Source organism: Ambystoma mexicanum, chromosome 6p (assembly GCF_040938575.1).
Source record: "Ambystoma mexicanum isolate Mex_15411 chromosome 6p, UKY_AmexF1_1, whole genome shotgun sequence".
Classification (NCBI taxonomy): Eukaryota; Metazoa; Chordata; class Amphibia; order Caudata; family Ambystomatidae; genus Ambystoma; species Ambystoma mexicanum.
In genome coordinates, this window is record NC_090935.1 from 552,639,296 (window position 1) to 552,659,527 (window position 20,232).

The 20,232-nt window shown below is 49.7% G+C and overlaps 1 protein-coding gene across 6 annotated transcripts in view; it reads right to left on the minus strand.

The window, feature by feature from the left end:
• SGTB (small glutamine rich tetratricopeptide repeat co-chaperone beta) overlaps positions 1–20,232 on the minus strand; it is a 792,782-nt gene that overhangs the window by 10,730 nt on the left and 761,820 nt on the right. The window lies entirely within an intron of this gene.

Consider the following 20,232-nt stretch of genomic DNA (forward strand, 5'->3'; position numbering starts at 1 on the left):
GAACATGAGGCAGAAAGAGCTATTCCTGAACATGCTATGATAGGAAAAGGGCCCAGAGTGGGCGGACAGAGAGAGGGGAAAGGAGGGAGCAAGTGTCCCAATGAGGAGGATCTCAGTCTTATTGGCATTGAGGCAGAGATCATTGGCGGAACCACACCATTCCTGAATTGTGGCCAGACAGTCTGGTATGAGAGAAGAAGCATAGATGGCTGAGGAGAGCCTGGAAGAGAGCTGAGTGTCATACGCATAACATTGAAAATTGGAGCAGAAAGTACTGATGCGGTGGGCAAGAGGTGCCAGGTAGTGGTTGAAGAGCCAGGGAGAGAGGTTAGACCCCTGGGGAACACCACAAGTAGAGAGAGAGATAGAAGAGAGGAAATACCCCAGTTGGACCTGAGAGGGTTGGTCGGTGTGAAAGGAGGTCAACCAGGCCAGGGCCGGATCAGTAATACCAATGTTGTTGCGTAGGCGATTGAGCAGGATGGCATGGTTGACCGTGTCAAAAGAAGAGGATAGATCGAGGAGGAGGAGGACAGATGGGAGATTAGAGTCAAGATTGGAGAACAAGTCTTCAGAGGTGTTCAGAAGAGCAGTACCCATGCTTCTTGCAGCTCTGAAGCCAGACTGGTGATCATGGAGGCAACCAACAGATTTAGTATGTAGATTAAGCTGGGAGATGGCCAGCTTTTCCAAGAGTTTGCCCAGGAAAGGAGTGATGGAGATTCGGCGATAGTTAGCCGGAGAGGAAGGATCGGCTCAGGGCTTCTTTAGAAGGGGGTGCCACAAGAGAGTGTTTAAGGGGGAGGGGAAAGTTCCAGTGGCAAAGGAGTGATTGCAGAAATCGGCCAAGGCTGGAGCAGGGGTGTTGATGTGGTCTTTGATGGTTCTGGATGAGCAGTGGAGAACTTGCTTCGACAAGACTTTCATATATCAGACATCTAGAAACAATGTCGGAGGTGAACAGGGGAAAGGAGGAGGAGAGACGGCCTTAGACAGGCCAGGAGTGGTAGAGGAGGAGGAATCAGAGGTAGAGGAAGAGAGGGTGGACAGGATTTCCTGGGTTTTAGTAGTTTAATGAGAGGCCAAGGCTGTGCCTAAGGGCCTGGGAGGGAACAGGAGAGGTAGAGACTGCAGCAGGATTGGCCAGCACTTTGCAGATTTTGAAAAGTTCGGCCGAATTGGTGGATGCCGCAGAGATGCAAGCTTTCGATGTAGGCTCTCTTCTTAGAGAGGACAGAGTCTGTACTGCGTTTGGAGCAGGCGTCAGGGCATTTTGTCAGGGGGTGCACCCGATGCCCTCCACTCCCTCTCTGCTGCCCTACACTTGTGCTTAAGGGCGGCGAGGCCGGAATCATACCAAGAGTTGCACTTCGATTTGGGCTTCAAGCAGATCCTCATGACAGGGGCAAGGACATCCAGAGTGTTAGAGATAGAGAGATGAAGGTTAGAGAGGGCTGTGTCAGGGTGCAAGTCAACCAAAGGTGCAGGAGGAGAGAAAAAAAGCCTCAACTGACACACGCTTCGTGGGTCGGATGATCGAGAAGGTAGGTGGCAGTGCAGGAGTCGGCATGACCCGCGGGGAAGAGAGAGGGCGGTGGGAAGAAAGGAGAAAGTGATCACTCCAAGAGGAGTGGTGAGAGAGTTAGAGAAGGGTAGGTCTGAAGAGATCAGAACATCCAGGGTGTGCCCTGCAGAGTGAATCAGGCCAGAGGGAAGAATAGAGAGAGAATCTCAGAGGCTGCAAAAGAGTCCTGAAGAAGGGCTGGTAGCATCCAGGTGGATGTTCAAGTCTGCGGGGAAGAGTAGTTGAGAGATAGAGGCAAGGAGCGAGGAGGAGAGGTCAGCCCACTCAGAGGAAGAGGGCGACCTGGCCAGGCAGCCTGTAGATAGTGGCCACAGGGCGAGAGAGGCCCGGAGAGATAGAGAGCCTGCAGACCAGGCATTCAAAGGAGGAGTAGTGCTGCATTGGAATGACAGAAGCAGGGATTCACTCAGGGGAAAATCAAGGCTTCACCCCCACCGGGACTGTTGGTTCTGGGTTCGCAGAGGATCTTGTAGCCATCGGGAAGGAGAGTGTTGAAACTCTTGACAGAGCTGGCCGTGAACCAAGTCTCGGTGAGAAAGTGTATATCCAAATCAAGCTCTTCCAGTTGACGGCCGATGTCAGAGGAGTGTTTGACAGCTGATCGAGAGTTGAGAGTAGCTATATGGAGCAGGTTGCCACATTTGAAGGACTTCCGGGGAGAGGAATAGGCCAGAGGTACACCCCGTGGAAGTGTTGGAGGTGTGCAATGATGGACAGAGGAGAAAGGAAGGAAGAGAAGGCAGGCTAGTCAGAGAGGGAGAAGAGAGTGGCAGAGGAGCGCGGCAACAGGGTGGCCAGAGAATTAGCAGGGGGTGCAGAAGAGATGGCAGAGGAAGGAGGCAGCAGAGGAGCAAGAGAGGGGTAAGAAGGGATAGCAGGAGAGGAAAGGAAGTTGATAAGGCACATGAAGCGTCTATCAAAGAGGAGGAGATTGGCCTGAGGGCCCTGGACGAGGACGGTGCCATTTAAGTAGACAGTAATGAACAACAGTGAAGTTCCAAAGTGAGGTTCCCATGATTCTGGGCAAATATATTCTTTAATTCAAAATTTACTTAGCAGAGAGTGATATCTTTTGTTTCAGCTTCTTAAAACTAATAATAAAAACCCCACTAAAATGAACATACTTTCTCTTTGTAAAGCGCTCTTTTGTTTCAGGTGTGTTATTCTCATTATGGTACACAAATATATTCAAGCTCTGTCTATACCTGTGCAACTTGCAACACCTCTCTCACACAAAATATCTTTTTATAACTTATTATTAAAAAATTGCTCATAAAATGTTTATTTTTTGTATGCATTTGCATAAAAGGACATATGGTTTAAGCATCATAAAAAGTAACAAATCGAGTAAGAAAGTCAAAGTGCAATGTGCTCAAGAAGCTATCAATTCTGTCTTCCACACAATGTTGCCACCAGTTAAGTACAGTTGGGCCTCATTACGAGATTTGCGGTAAAATCCCGTCATTACTGGCATAGTGATAATAACGGGTCCGGGTAGCCTTGATGCCGCAAATAGCAGCTGATTACGAGAGTGCGTGCATGTGCGTAGCAGCAAGCCGGTAACGGCCGTACCGCCATGCCGGTAACGTCCCTCAAACCCCCCGATACCGGCATCATGAAATGCGCTAATAACTCCTCCACCTCTGACCACCCCTAAATAACACACCCAGCATTACCGCTAATGGTATTACCGGGTCCGTCATTGGCGGAACCGGAAGTAGAATCATCGCGCCGGAACGGGAAATGCACCGGCAGCCATCTTTAAAAACACAATCCATTGCAATCCTCGATAGACAGTTTCCTGTTTTGGGAAAATAGCATACAGAACTCGAAGAAGATGTCAAAAGCAACACATAAAGGCGCTCCCCGCCAGCGCAAGGCACCATTTAGTGATGAGGAACTGAATATGTTGGCTGACACCTTAGCTCTGTAAGAAACAGATTTGGGAGGATGTGGCACAGAGGGTAAGTGCGGTTGGCACCACTGCACACACCGTTAAGGATTGCAAGAAGCGGTGGGACGATCTGCGCCTACGTGTAAGGAATATCCTGTTGGCAAATCGTAGTCAGGGGAGGCAACAGGTGGCGGGGCCCACTCCCCCATCAAGCTCACAAGATGGGAAGAAACATGCAGCACCACCATAGACATGGAGGGAATTGAAGGGGTTGGTGCAGCGGAGTTTGGAGTACCATCATCAGCTGATGAAGTTGAGTGTCCCCACAAACAACTGACATGCAAAGTACAATGTCGGCCAACAAATGTGATAGTGATGCAAGCCAATACATGGCCCATCATTCACAAATACCCATATCCCTGTCTAGATGTTGGCCCCACCACTGTCACATCAACATGCATGCTGCATGCTGCACCCATACCCAAAACACACCCGACACACAGATATTCAGCATTTGTCACACTGCACGCAAGCCACAACACACCTGTAGGCCCCACAGCAGACACCACGGCAAACATATCAAAACCTGAGGGATGCCAATTCCACCCCCACTGACATAGCACACACCCTGTCTGCCACAACAACAGGCATGCAACGATCCATACGGCACAGACACCAATGCATGCATGATGCAAGTACTACCATCACTGATGCCCTGCCTCTCTTGGTTCCCCACAGACACGGATGTAGACAGTGATGACCATGAATCAGGTGCCCAAGCCACCACACCTGCCAAAAGGATGGCGCCAGGCCATCGACGTCCAGGGGCAGCCGGATGGTCCAGTGACACGCAAGGGACACACCAGTGCACCACCATCTTCACAGCCGCCAGCACAGGACCAAGCAACACCTGCCGCCACACCCCAGGAGTCAAGTGTCACACAGGACGTGGCCACAACTGTAGATTCGGAGCATGAGGGAACGCAGTCGGCTGCCACGAGTTCTGTGGGGGAGGTAGCTGCATCTGCGCCCCATAGTGGCGATGAGGAGGAGGGGAATGATGAGCACACCCACAAGTGAGGCATCCTCAAACAGGGTGCCGTGCAAACCACAAACCCCCAGATCATCCCAGAGGTCACCTCACAGGGCACCCTCAGCCTAAGTCTGGAGGTGAGGGCACACATGCAGAGTGGTCCCCATCTGAGAACACCCCCGTATTGGCCGCCGCAGCAAATGTACCATCCACCTCCACTGCGATCTGGGAAATTAAGGGCCGCATGACACGGATGGAGGGCCGGCAACAGGCGATGCACGATCTTGTAAAAGAATACATTGCAGATGGGGAGGCAAGTAGGCGTGAGATGCGTGCCAACACCGTGGCCATCATCAAGGCCGTAAACGGGAACAGCAAGCGAGTCCATGATAGTTTCAGAGCAGTGGCTCAGATCCTGGCCAGAATTGCGGACAACATGGAGAAGCGGCATCCTGCTCCAAAACGAGATGCAACCATCCACCTTATCTGCCACACCTGCCAGTTCAGCGCAGACCAGCACTGTGCGCAGGTCCCAGCGCAGCACTGGAATGCAACCCCTTCTCCGAAGAGGGACCAGAAGTAGCAGGGGCACCCTGCATATGTTGACTGGAATTGCATAATGAGACATTTAGTGCACTTTATGTGTGGGGGTGTTGGGGGGAGGGGGGAGTGTAAAGTGGGTGTGTAGGGGTTTGGGGAGGGAGGAGCGAGGGGGTGTGTGGGGGTGTTGTGGGGGGTGGTTGGGGGCAAGGGGGAGGTAGGAGGGTGTGTGTGTGAGGTAGAGGTCTATGCACATTGTAAATATCACCTGTTTAATAAACCCTTTGTGTAAAAAAAAAAACACATGTCTGGACATTGCTTATTGGGTGTGTCGAATTTATTTAGTTTACAGTGCACAGTGTCCTTCTACCCCCACACCCAGTGCCCAGAGTCCCACATCCATGGCACCCTCTGCATCCATGTGCTTTAGAAAAATTGGTCTATCGCAGACTGGCCACAGCACATCCCTCATGTGCATTGCGGTTTATAGTCATAATGTCGAAAAAAAAATGTCGACAGACAAAAATGTCGAAAAAAAAATGTCGAAAATAATAATGTCGACATCCTATACTTATAATGTAAAAAGTCATTTTTTCGAAAAAAAAATGTCGACATTTTTTTTTTGACATTATGACTATAAACCCTTAAAACTATCAACACCTCACCCAACACCCTCCTGCAACCCCCCCCACACCCCCCACCACCACCCTCCCACCCCTCATATGCAACACATTCTATTTATATATTTATTTATTTATTTATTTATTAAATAAATAACCAAAAAAAGGATCATTTACTATGGAGGGGGTCCCCCCCAACCCCCCCTCACCCAACACCCCCCTGCCACCCCCCCACACCCCCCCAACCACCCTTTCACCCCTCATACTCAACACATACCAATTATATATTTATTTATTTATTTATTCAATAAATAAATAACCTAAAAAAGGATCATTTACTATGGGGGGGGGGTCCCCCCCCAACCCCCCCTCACCCAACACCCCCCTGCCACCCCCCCACATCCCCCCAACCACCCTTTCACCCCTCATACTCAACACATACCAATTATATATTTATTTATTTATTTATTCAATAAATAAATAACCTAAAAAAGGATCATTTACTATGGGGGGGGGTCCCCCCCCAACCCCCCCTCACCCAACACCCCCCTGCCACCCCCCCCACACCCCCCCAACCACCCCTCATACTCAACACATCTTATATATATTTATTTATTTATTCATACAATAAATTAAATTTCGAAAAAATATCGAAAAATGTCGACATTTTTGTTTGTCGACATTATTGTTTTTCGACATTTATTTGTCGACATTTTGACTGTCGACATTATGACTGCACACCGTGCATTGCCACCTGGCTGATGTGCAACCCCTTCTTCATCATCTTCATCCTCACCCGGTGGTTGCTGGTCAATGTCAGGCAGCAGAGGTACGTTCCGTCGGATGCACAAGTTGTGCAGCATGGAACATACCATGATGATCTTGCCCACCTTCTCAGGCTCGTACAGGAGTGCCCCACCCGACCTGCTGAGGGAGCGAAACCATGCCTTCAACAGGCCGAAGGTGTGCTCGATCACGACACGGGTACGTGTATGAGCCCGATTGTAGTCCTCATCGTGCCTGTTTCGCGGATTTCTGACAGGGGTGAGGAGCCACGGCTTCAGGGGATAGCCGGCATCAGCTGCATGGGAGCACAATAAGGTATGTGTGAGGGTAATTCTATAATTCCATCTGTGCTCAGCCTATACATTGTCCATGTTCATATGCAGGATATTTCTGATGGCAGCCATTGACTACACATATGTTCAACTATCTGGCCTGTTCACAGCTTGCCAAACCATGGTGGTGGGCATATGTGACATACAGGACTGAGGGGACTTGATATTAGACTCGCCACTCACCCAGATGGAGTGAGAGGGACCCTGATGTACTCACATGTGAGGAATGTGTGGCAGGTGATGTGACCAAATTCATGTAGGCCAGTGCTTGATGATACAGGCTGATATACACTGTGTCACATGTTGTTTGGAGTATCATGCTTGCAGTAATTTCATGACGCCATGCACATGTCCCTACACGTCTGCACCCATGTAATCATGCCACAATGTGTTTGGTGTTATGGTCCACAGGTGTAGGGATGCGTTCTTGTGATGATGCAGGGTATCCACTTGCATGCTGGTACTTCTGTGCAGTGGATGTTTACCACTCCAATCACACTCATATAGGTGATGTTTACTACATGATGGGTTGGAATTCCAGCAGTCGTGTCACAAGTAGATTATTGTGTTGGCATTCATCTACACATTTAGCCATGGTGGTATGCGTTGTTCCTGTGGTGGAGGACCAGTGACAGTGGATTCCTAGAGCGGGATTTAATTGTACGCACTCATGCATGCATGATCTGTGAGGTGCTTTGATGCAGTCTTGTATATTAAGCTTTGTGACTGCATGTTGGTGCACTGTGGTGCTGTGGGTACGGTCTGATGATGTGCACTGGACATGATGAGGGTAGTGCGCCGCTTGAGAGTGTGACATTTTGACGTTGGTGTGCGGCCAGAGTATGTCGGCCTGCATTGTAAGTGTCATGTTCAGGTTGGGATGATTAGGGGCGCAGTGTTTTCCAGCATCGACAGTGTCCAGTCACCACCACATTCACACCCATGTGCCAGAGGACGGACAGGTAGCATATGCATGTTCCCCCCCCCCCAAACACACCCAGGTAGCATATGCATGTTTCCCCCACCCCTAAACACACCCAGGTAGCATATGCATGTTCCCCCCCAAACACAACCAGGTAGCATATGCATGTCTCACCCCTACCCAAACACTACCATGGGCCTGTGAGCAGACTTACCCAGCAACCAGGCACGTCGTGCAGCATGTCGCTCCATGTACCCGGGTAGCGTGGCGTTCCGCAGCACCATTGCATTGTGCGTTGATCCGGAGAATCGGGCATAGCAATGTGTGATCATCTTGCTGGCGTTACATACCATCTGCACATTGATGGAGTGGTATAGCTTGCGATTGCGGTACACCACCTCCATGGCATGCGGGACCACCAACTCCACGTGGGTGCAGTCGAGGACACCGATGCTGTGGCATGCCCGACAGTGCATGTAATCCTATTTTAGTGTCACTCACCTCCTGGCTAGTCCGTGGTAGGGATATGTAGTTACCTGCGTGATTCAGGAGGGCATCCAGCACTTGGTTCAGCATGCGTGAAAACATTGTTGTGATATGCCATGCAGCTGCCCCACTGTGTGCTGGTAGGTGCCTGGGGCCAGGAAGTGGAGCACAGACACTACCTTCAGTAGAACAGGGATGGTGGTACAGATATCAGACTGACTATGTCATTGTGTATTAAATCCACAATGACAGTGATGGTGTCCCTGTCCAGGCGGTACAGGGTGTGGATCTGTGCAGGAGTCAAGTTGAATGGAGTGGCCCTTATGCGAGGGATTGATGGCTGCCTGAGTGGTACCACTGCTTGCACTGGTACTTGCTGGGCCAGTCTCACCCTCCTTCTCCTGCGTCTCCTCTGTACTACCTGATGTAGTGCATGCTCATGGAGTAGCAGTGCAGGTATGTCCTCCAGCTCCAAAATTGCAAGAGCAAGTGGGATCATTCTGGTCTAGGAAGGGGTGTGGTGTGTGTGTGTGTGCTCCTTTTGTGCTGGGCCAGACTCCATTGATTCCACCTGTGCTGATCGTGTGCACCTGTGGCAGTTGGGGACACAGGAGATTGGTTTTAAAGGGTGATACGCGATGCCGGGGCTACCGCATTGGTGGTAACCCTTATTACCGCCATCTGGATGCCGGTAAGTGCATGTCCGTGTGACTCAATGTTTTCCTGTTTGCGGCATGCCGGTATTGCCGCCACAAAGGGCGCGTGCCTGCGCACATGCCGGTACAGAGGTGCATGGTATCAGCGCCTCCATGGGGTTGCCTGTAATACTGGTATGTAGACTCGTAATGGGCCGGTACGGTAAACGATGTCGGTATTACCATTCCGGACTCATTTTCGCCATACCGCAAGACTCGTAATGAGGCCCACTGTATAAAAAGAACACAAAGTGCACAGTCCTAAAGCAGCATTCATTATTCCTATCCTCCATACAATATTGGCAGCAGGGTAATACAATTCCACTACAGATTGTGGAATATAGAAAAACATGTTTAACAATTAAAACCAAGCTACAACTAATAATACACTTTAGAAAATTACGGTATGGTTGCACTGTTAGACCACAATTCATGTTTCTAGCGATTTTAAAGGTATCCTCATGCTCTTTGCCTAGTGGTCCCCCATGCTGTCATCTAGTATTGGGTTATTTTAGCACTGACTCTTTTACAGGTACACACCACTTTATTTACCCGAAATATAGTATAGCCAACAAACTGCAGGAGGACCAACATTAATTTACACCCCTGCCGCCACCAGTCACCAGAGTAGCTTGGGGAGGCAGATTTCTTCCCCACAGTAGAATGAGTAAAATACTTTATTATGCCCTCTAATAATGTTATGTTATTGGGTCTTGCATATCACAACTCCCGCCATTTTATGGTATTTTAGCGCTTCAGGATCTGAAAGAAGTGGGTTATGGGACAAAGCTAGGAGTAGAAGGAGCAGGGCAAGGGTTTCTCTTGCACTTTTGATGTGTGCAGGTCCTATAAGGTCAGAATTTTTGGTTGGGGTGTGTGTGCGTGTGTGTGTGTGCGTGTGTGTGCGTGTGCCTGTGTTTCACAGCTCTGTTTCAGAGTGCTTGTGCGCCCATCCACATGTCATTTTTGGATTCCCTGATGAGGGGACAGCGGATGCTGTGTATTTTTGTGTATTTTTAAGTGTTTTGAACATTTCTTTCACATCGAGTGTGAGGTGAGGCCTACTATCTTTGTTTCTTTGGCACATGGCTTCACCCCACTCAATTTTTGGAGCCATTATATTTGTCATTCCTGGCTGTTTGGACATTGGTGGAAGGGGGCCAGTGTGTGCAGCACTCTAGGGTGTTAGTGTGTCAATTAATTATACGCAGGCAGGTACTGCGAGAGCATGGAATCACACTGCCTCGGATACTGGAACTTGGGCGCTGCCAAGAGGTGTCTGAAGTGAGGATCCAGGATGGAGGCTGCTGTGCACCCAGGGAAAGTGGAAGATGTGTGTGCGGTGGGCCACTGTCAAGGCATAAGAGGGGCAAGACATCCCAGTGGAGGTCAGCAGGACAGGGGTGCGAGAGCCTGTGATTCGTGCATGAAATGTAAGTACCACCTCCCACTGCCCGCTGAATGCCCAGCCCAAGGAAAATCGTGTGGACGTTGCAGGGATCAGTACGCCCGAATGTGCAGAGCTCCGATTCCGGTAGTAATCTCAAGGGGCCAACAAGAGCGGGATTATTCAGATCACAGCACCTACCTTATGTCACCCAGATCGACCAAGGCGACGATGGTGCCCCTCACGAGGATGACGAAGAGGAGGAAGAAAACATATTCTTCTTTCAACAGAAATCATGATCGTATCCAAAGACCAAGAGAACGAAACCACCATCCCGTGGCCTACGGAAATGGGAAACACACCAACACCATCGAAGGTGACACCGGATAGACGGGAACTCAGGCGACACGCACAGAGATCAAGTCGACTACTCCACCCGCCCTTTAGTTACCACCAGGTACCACAGTGGTATGGAATTCTCAAGATTTTGGCAATTAGCACACTGCCTTACTTGTTGACATTGGCAGGTGCATAGTATGAAGGGAGTACAGGTGGGGCTATGAGAGAGCCTGACAGAGGTGGGGACCAGAGGAGTAAGGTACCTTGAATGTCAGAGGGACCCAGATCAGGACAGGCGCGTCAGGGAGACTACACAAGCCCAGCGCCTCAACTCAGGATTGAGATGCCAACTAACCAACTCCACTAACAATTTCACCTCTAGATGCACCTCTCAAATTCCTAACCAACACAACCAAAACCTACAGCACAACAAACCACACAAACTTTACTACATTGCAACAACAAAACAAAAAAGACACAGACTCGCACAACAGTACACGACGATTACCGGCCCCAAACACCCCAGGCCCAGCCAACGGACCCACCCGGCTGAGGCCGCCAACAGCACATCACTGCTCTCTTGCACTTTTCCTGCTTCCTCCTACCAACTCAACCTCCCCTCCTTTTTCAGAGCCGCCAGAGTGCCAGGGGACCACTCCGGTGGTGATAGTGCACGCTACAAATGTCCTTTAACATTAAAATTAACATTAACATCTCAAGTGTCAGAGCAGTGCGGACTACCAACAGTAGACAGCCACGGTGCACAGTGAGGGTGAATGAGTCAATGGGGCCGGTGGACACAGGTGTGTCTGTCAATGTTATGGCGAGGGTCGCATTACGATGCCATGGTAGTGCCGCCCAAGCTCCAGAAGCCAAAGGCTTGCATCTTTACATTTGGCGGTGAACAAGCAATCCCGCTAACTGGTGCATTTGTAGCCAACGTTGAGCATGGAGGGTCATCCATCAAGACCCGGTTCTACGTTACAACGGTCAGCAGCAACACCCTCCTGGCGGAGGCGCTTGGCATTGTGAACTTCACGAATGCTGTGTACGTCGATAACGTTTAGGGGATGCTGGCGAGATGCAGCCAGCTGTTCTAAGGTATTGCTGCATGGCGGGTGACACAGCGAGGCTCCACATCGACGAGTCTATCCAACCCATTGCCCTGAAACACAGTTGAGTCCCATTTCATCTGCAGGACCTAGTGGACAAGGAGCTGGATAGTCTAGTAGAGTTGGACATAATTGAAAAAGTTGATGGCCTGACTCCCTGGGTGTCCCTGATTGTCATTGCCAGAAAGCCCAAACAACCGGACTCTGTACGGATCTGTGTGGATATGAGTCTCCCAAATAAGGCGATCAAGCGCGAACGTCATATTACCCTTACAAATGACGACATCATCACGGAACTGCAGGGGGCATGCTTCTTCTCCAAATTCGACCTTCGGGCCGGATACCATCAGGTGTGTTACACCATACTCCCGATATATAACAACTTTAACCACGCACCGCGGCCTCTACATGTACAAGTGCCTGAGCTTTGGTGTGTCGTCTGCGGCGGAGGTCTTTCAGAACATTATCCGGGGGGCCCTTGCTGATTCGGATGGCGTCTTGAACATCAGCAATGACATCCTGTTTGCAAGAACAGAACAGAGGCAGAGCACCTGGACTGGCTGGTCAAGACATTAGAATGGCTCCAGGCACTAGGGTTAACGCTGCACAAGGCCGAATTTCTTAAATCCATTGAATTCTTTGGGTTTGTGTTTAAAGAAGGGTGTGTGTACCCAGATCCTCGTTAGGTGAAGGATATTGTGGAGGCACGGCCCCCGACGAACGTACCAGAGGTCCAAAGCTTCTTGGGAATGGTCACATACTGTAGCCGGTTCATTAGAAACCTCACGTCCCAGTCAGAACCATTGCGGCCGTTAACCAAGAAGGATGCTACGTGGGGGGCGTGGCTACATGGCCACAGAGTAGGCTGTGATTCACGTGTGCTCCTGCAGATCCGCTGATGATCCTGAAGAAAAAAGGTGCTTGAAACCTGGTGTAAAGGGCCACAGATTATCTACAGAAGTATGTATATATAGGGCATGCAGCGGTCGAAAGTCTGACATAATTGGCAGCCAGAGGAAGGAACTATAAGCTGTCGAAGTTTGAAGAGTTCAGGTCTCTGAAGACAACAAGATGGTGCCGTACGAACAAAGGAAATGCATCGCAGCACGGCTGCATAGCCGAGTGAAGAATCTGCTGGAGGCAAACTAAACAGAACCCGCTTGTGGGCGGAAGGTCCGTAAAATGAAATAAACTTTAGGAAAAGAAAACGGCAGCTGCAGATAAGGCTGCCTAGAGCGAGGAAGCCTGCAGCAGGCATGTGAGAGCTGGTTGAAGCTGCGCAGTACCGATGAGAAATCGAAGGTCCAGATGGTCGTGCCTCGGAGACACAGGCAAGTTCAAAGTAACACTGCATGAAGTGGCAGTGGGAAGAGACAACCGCAGAGCTCTAAGTAGGCAACCTGCCAGAGGCAAGTTAGCAGTACTATAATACGGCTACCAGGAGTTGGTGAGCCTTACATGGACACTCCACATCGGAGGTAATCAGAATGTCCTCCCAAAACAGCGGATATGCCGTGCACTTAGACAGCTCAGTATCGGATTTGTATAAACAAACGTAAACACTTTGAAAAGAACACAGCGTGAGGCACCATAGTAGCTGGCACAGTACAGTATGGAGCGGGCCTCACAAAACAGTATATGCAAAATTGACACCTGAAGAAAGAGTCGGCATTCGCACAAAGCAAGGAAGCGAATCGGATACACGACACAGGCAGGCTGAACAAGCATGGCAAGAGGCAACATTGTAGCCGGCACAAGACTGTAAGGAGCGGGTCTCACAAAACAGTGTACGCTAAATTGACATCAGAGTCTGCATTCGCACACACCAAGGAAGCGAAGCTGATTCATGACACGGGCAGGCTTATTGACATGGCGAGATTCCAGGCATATTAAGAAGCCAACACAGATATGCAGAGAGTCACAGGCACAGTGCGGAATGTGCAGCAAAGCCCAGTAGCTGAACTGGGGCTCAATTAAAAAAGAACATAAGTCCAATATACCGGTCTAACCCACGGGCGGGGGATCATAAGAGGAGTCAAGGATCTGAATTGCAGAGCACCCCATTTGGAAATAATGCAGCAGTGATTAACCAATGAATGATGCCCAAAGAAATATGGCTGCCTAAAGCGGACACGAAGCAACTAAAAGGAGCGCTGTACCACGAGAGCAATGAACAGTCACAAAGGTACGTGAGCCGGCAGATGATGAGCAACATAGTTGAAAGACAATATCCATATAGCCCCCAGCTGAGGCAGAGATCTACTGCACCCGCCAGAGCACGCGTGTAACTATACCTAACACAGTGGTCTCAATACAAACCCTCTCTGAAGCAGACTAGCGCAAATTGTAAGTCAATTGCGAGTTGCAGTAAATGTCTAAACAGCCCAGCGTGCGCAAAATCAGCACGTAGGGGTGCCCAGAGAGGGAGAGAAGGCCAACAAACGGAAAAGACATGTAGTATTGAGAACCCACCATCGGACCTGGAAATATCTGCTATTAAAGCACACAAACCAGAAAGAGGTGGGGACTACGAGGAGAACGAAGCAACACTAAAGCTCACCATTACACGGAACAACGAAGGGAGGCATAAACTGTTAAACGCAGAGAGGTAGCAAAAGGCAGCACCCAGAAAAAGAGACAAGATTGACAAGACTGCTAATCCTACGGCAAAATACTTCTCCAATGCAGCACAGTGATAGCCAAGGCCGCACCAAGGGAACTGGAGCAGGAAAGAGCGCTGTGGAACGAGTGGCCACCACAATGTAATGAGGCCCAGAGTATGCTCACAATATACAGCCCTGCAGAACTTATATACGAGGTTAGATTAAGTGTTCCTGGGGGAAGAAATGATGGGCGAGATTACAAGGGCTGAATACAAGCCTAGGACCCTGTCAGACCACGTCCCGCTAGCGGTTACGTGGCAGGCTCTTCCTCCTCCTAACCCCCCGGGCCAAAATTCCAACATGGAGACTGAGATTAGAGGTATTGAAAGATACAGGATTCCGGGAACACTTGAGAACTGAGGTGAAAGAATATTTTGAGAATAACACGGGTAGTGTTGACTCAGCTGGTACGCTGTGGGAAGCCTTTAAAGTGGTGATTAGGGGGGCGGCCATAGCCAAGTCGAAAGGAATGCAAAATATAACGCGGGATTTACGACAGAGAGGAAATTGGAAACCATAATGTGGGTAGGAAATGGATCCCTGGAAGAGGCCAAAGAAGTGTCTCGCTTACATCAGGAGCATAGGGAGCACTGGGAAAGACTAGGCAAACTAGTTACAAGAAATACATTGAGAAACAACATGCAGAAGGAGATAAACCCAGTAGATTGCTGGCATGGCTGTATAAGAGTGAGACCACACGGTAGACAATTAGAGCCGTGAAGGGAATAGACAGGAAGTTACGGGAGACCCAGGAAGAAGTAAATAAATGTTTTTACAACTACTATAAGCACTTCTATAGTCAATCTGCCCGAGAAAGAGGGGGGAATATACAAGAAACATTGACAGAGATTAACCTTCCCAGACTAAATAAAGAGGAGAGCGACCGTCTAAAAGTCCCTATCACATTAGAAGAACTAGAGAGTGTGATAAAAGACTTACCAACCAGTAAAGCCCTAGGGGCGGATGGGCCCCCCCTGGAGAATTCTATAAAGAATATATGACGTATATACGCCCCCCCCCTGGAGAATTCTATAAAGAATATATGACGGATATAGTTCCACCATTATTAGTAATGCTGAACGAAGCACTAGAAACTGGTAAATTGCCAGGGTCTCTACGAGAGTCGATAATTATTCCACTGCTCAAACCAAATAAGCCAGATACGGAGTGTGGCTCATACAGGCCCCTATCGTTATTGAACCAGGACGGGAAGATTCTTACAGCAGTCATGGCCGAAAGACTTAGACTGGTCATAGGTAAACGTATACACCCAGATCAGACAGGAAATGCCCCACATAGGAATATCACTAATAATATACAGAGATTATACCACATAATAGATTGTACCCAGAAGGATACACAGGAGGTGGCAGTAGCGTCACTGGGTGCAGTGAAGGCATTTGACTCAGTCAGATGGCCGTGGCTGCTGGAGGTCCTGAAAGAATTTGGTATAGAGCCGATATAGAGCCGATATACATTGAATGGGTTAGGCTGCTATACAATGAGCCAATAGCAAGAGTTAAAACGGGAACTACGGTATCTGAGCAATGGCAATTAAGTAAGGGCATGAGCCGATGCTCTTCATTTTAGCACTTGAACAATTAGCAGTATACCTACGGCAGGAATATGGGGAGGTGGGTATAGGCATGTCGGGGGGGGGGCACCTGATCTCGCTGTATGCAGATGATATGCTCCTACACCTACAGTACCCAGAAGAGAATTTACAGTATGTCCTGGACGTGATGGAACGATACGCTGCACTGTAGGGCCTAACCATAAACACCCAGAAGTCGAATTTGTACCCCCTGGGAGGGTATGTGGGGAAACCGGCACACAGGCTGCCGTTGTTACCAATTAAGTGGGAAATAGTGACGTTTAGATACCTAGGAGTAGATATATACCATGACCCAAAGTTAGAACATAAACATAACACAGTGAAGCGGTGAACAAGATTTAGAATTTTATGACATTTTAGTCTAGACAACCACTGTCCATGATGGGGCGCGCAGCCTTGCTGAAGATGGTAGTTCTGCCGAGACTTCTACATTATTGCACACATGTCCCGTTTGTGATTCCTAGGACATTTTTTAGGAAATTGCATGGTATATGTGGGAGCTTTATATGGCACAATTCAAGGTGTAGAATGGCACTGTGGAAACTGCAAAATCCATATGATCAGGGAGGTATAAGGTTGTCCAATTTCGAAGTGTACTTTATAGCTACTCAGCTGCAATTTGTGGCCAAATGGCTATCAGACGGACAGACACTGGATTCAAGGTTGCTACGTACGGAATGCACCCCATACTTTTTGAATGAAGTGATATGGTTACCCGATTCGCGCATGACCAACGAGAATCTACTGTTGAGCCTGGGGAACACAATGTGGCACAGGGCATGTCAAGTAATGGGTAATGTAACGCTGTACTCCCCACAGATACCATTAGTAGTGCTGGAAGGGGTGGATGAACATGTCAGGTTGAGTGTGAGGAGATGGGAACCCACGGGGGTAGCAACGGTTGGAGATATACTAAAAGAAGGGAAGTCCAAGGAGTTTGAGGAGCTGATGAGTGACATAGTAGTGCATAGAGGTCAATATATCACGAATTCCCGACTCCTGAAGAGCCTCAGGCGGAGGTGGCCAGAGACCGAATTGTCCCTACAGCCAGTGGAGGTCATAGAGACATTTTATGATGTGTCAGAAGGGGGACACGAAGTCTCACGTATATACGAGCTATTGATATCTAGAGGGCGGGAAGAAATGGGACAGACGAGACAGAAGTGGGAGGCGGATCTAGGGGAGCCAATGTCGGAGATGTGGAGCAGAGTGATGGTGTAACACAAAAAGGTGTCGAGGAATGCGAGATTACAACAGATCCAGCTGTACATTAACTATAGAGCATATGCCCCGAACCAAATAGCCAAATTTAATCAAGCAGGCGTCCAGACATGCCTGAAGTGTGGGGAGGTCAACGTAGATCTGATACACATGTTCTGGGCATGCACAGAGATTAGCACATTTTGGGGGGGAAGTCGCTCAAATACTGGCAAAGGCAGAGATTACCCTGGATGTGGGATCCCCTAAATCTAATCTGTTAGGAGGTTTCCGAGGCCTAAAAGAGCCAAACAAGTGAGCAAACTCAAAGATTTATCATACATACTAGTGAAACGCAGAACAGCGATGGGATGGAAAGCACAAATAAGTCCGGCAGCAGAAGTATGGTGGAGGGATCTGCTAAAATGGGCCAATGCAGAATCTGTGGTGTGGCAGGAAGCGAGAGGTAGGAACTCAGAACAGGAGGAAGGCGGACTGGAGGTTTGGAGGCAACTGGTGGCGGATCTGACCATCTCGGGACAAGGTACTCAGGACTAGGAACAGACCTCCACATGATAGACACGGTAACATGGAAAGTTGACGACGGGGAAAATGGTAGGAAGATGGGTGTGATGTAGTCTGGGACGGGAGGGGGGATTTTGGGGGATAAGAGTCATATAACTGTATGTGTCTCGTTTGAATTTAAACCACAGTTTAGGTGGTAAGGTGGTATGTTTATATGTATAAAACCAATAAAACTTTTTTTTTTTAAAAAGGATGCTACGTGGCAGTGTGGACCCCTTGAGCAGGTTGCGTATGAGCACATGAAGGGGGCGGTGACAGCAGAGGACACAATGGCCTTCTTCGGCCAGGGCCTGTCCGTTTGGTCTGGGGGCAGTTCTAACCCAGACGGATGCCAACAGTGAGGTCCGGCCAGGCGCTTATACAAGCAAGACCCTATCAGAGACGGAACAGCTGTAATCACAGATTGAAAGAGAGACCCTGGCGGTCCTGTGGGGATGTCGCCACTTACGCCTCTATGTGCTGGGACGTCTAGTGACCGTGGTTACGGACCACAGGCCCCTGCTGCCCATCTTGGCGGGTTCATTATCTAAACCTCCGGCCCGTATCGAAAGGTGGATGTTGGCGCTGCTGGAATATGGAGTCTCCCTGGTGTATCGGCCCAGCAGCAATAATGCGGCCGACTACTTGTCTAGGCACCCGAGGTGTGAGCCGGATGGACAAGGTAACATCACTGCCGAGGAGGCCGACGAACATGTGAGGCTGGTGGTGGAGGCGGCAACTGCTAACTCTGTGACCATCCACGAGCTGGAACAGGCGGCGGCAGCCAACGACGAGTGTTTTAACCTCCTGAAAGCAGCCCTTCAACAGGGCTCATGGAAGTCGCTGGTGGACACGCTGGCTCAGAGGACCCAGGAAGCAAGATCGACGCTGGAACAGCTGTGGGGGCTCAAAGATGAGCTGGCGTTTGTGGAGTCTGGGCTGTTACTCCGATGGGACTGAATCGTGATACCGAAGTGCAAGGTACTCCAGGTCATCGAGTTGGCACAACAGGGCCACCAGGGAATTGCCAAAACCAAGGCCCGCCTGCGACAGAAGGTGTGGTTCCCAGACCTTGAGAGCCGCGTCAAGGAGTTTGTCGCTGCCTGTGTGTGGTGCCAGGCGGTGTCCCCGGCGCAGAAGGAGCCACTGATTGAGAACATGCCAAGACGGACGAAGCCCTGGGAGATTGTCCGCGCTGACTTCGAGTCCACAGGCTGGGACACGCTCTTTCTGGTTGTCGTAGACAAATGGTCCCGGGAATCCGGAGGTGAAGTTCATTTAGTCTCGCGACCTGCCTCAGACCTTGTGCTCCGACAATGGACCACCTTTCCAGGGGGACAATCTTGCCCAACTGATGGAGGAGTATGGTATCCAGCACCGTAAGCTCACTCCTGTTTGGCCTCAGGCAAATGGCGAGGCGGAAAGATTTATGAGGATGCTAAATAAGTTCTTCCGCATTGGCCATGGCCAAGGACATGGCCTGTAGAGAGCGTTATACCAGTTCCTAAGGGAGTACAGGGCCACCCTGCGTGCGTCCACAGGAGTGGCCCTGGCAGAAGCCATTTCCGGCGATGTCCCAGGGGGCTGATTCTCGAAGTAGGAGAGAGAGAGAACCGGCCATCATTGACAATGCACAGGTGGAACGGGAGAGCTGCATCAGGATTGAACAGGAGAATATCAGGAGAGGACTCCGGCCCCAGCAGCTAGCCCCGGGAGATGAGGTGCTGGTAAAGAACCAGCACTCTCAAGGCAAACTGTTGTTAACATATGAGCTTGGTCCAATGGACGTGGTGGTGGTGCGAGGCTCAATGGTGACTGCTTCAGATGGGACTGCCACTGTCAACCGCAATGCCAGCTTCTTTAAGAAGGTTGGAGAAACCAGGACAGAGGTGTTACAGAGAAGGGGCTTCAGTGATGTGCCAGATGAGGGCGGTGGCCTGGCCCATCCGCAGAGTTCCCTAGGTCGGGGGGGACTCAGGTGAGGAAGGACCAATCCAGGAGGCAGGCAGGAGGTAACCCCAAAGGGTCGGCAGGGGGAAGCCTGCACATCTCAATGACAATCTTTTGAACCCCTGAACTAATGGGCACAGCCCATGGACTGGAAAGTGACTACTGGGTCTGGGGGTGGCATGTGAATAAAGAGGTATTTATAATGGGTGCAGTGTGTTGTTGTGCATTGTGTGTACTTTAACTCCTTTGCTGTTTTTGTTATGAAAAAGGAGTAGTAAGGTTAAGGCATTGGGTTTTACAAAAGGTGCCACCATTACAGAACTCTGTGTAAAATGTTAATCTTTACTGCCACATCTAGAAACTGCATGAACCTTCATAAGGCCTTGAATGTTGCTATAAAGCCGGGGGAAAAAAAGTGGTTGTTTGGTTAGACGGCGTGGCAGAGTTATCCTTGTTGGCCCATCGTATGGTGGGTGTCTCTAGTTCATTGGGGAGCAGCGAGAAGGAAGGAG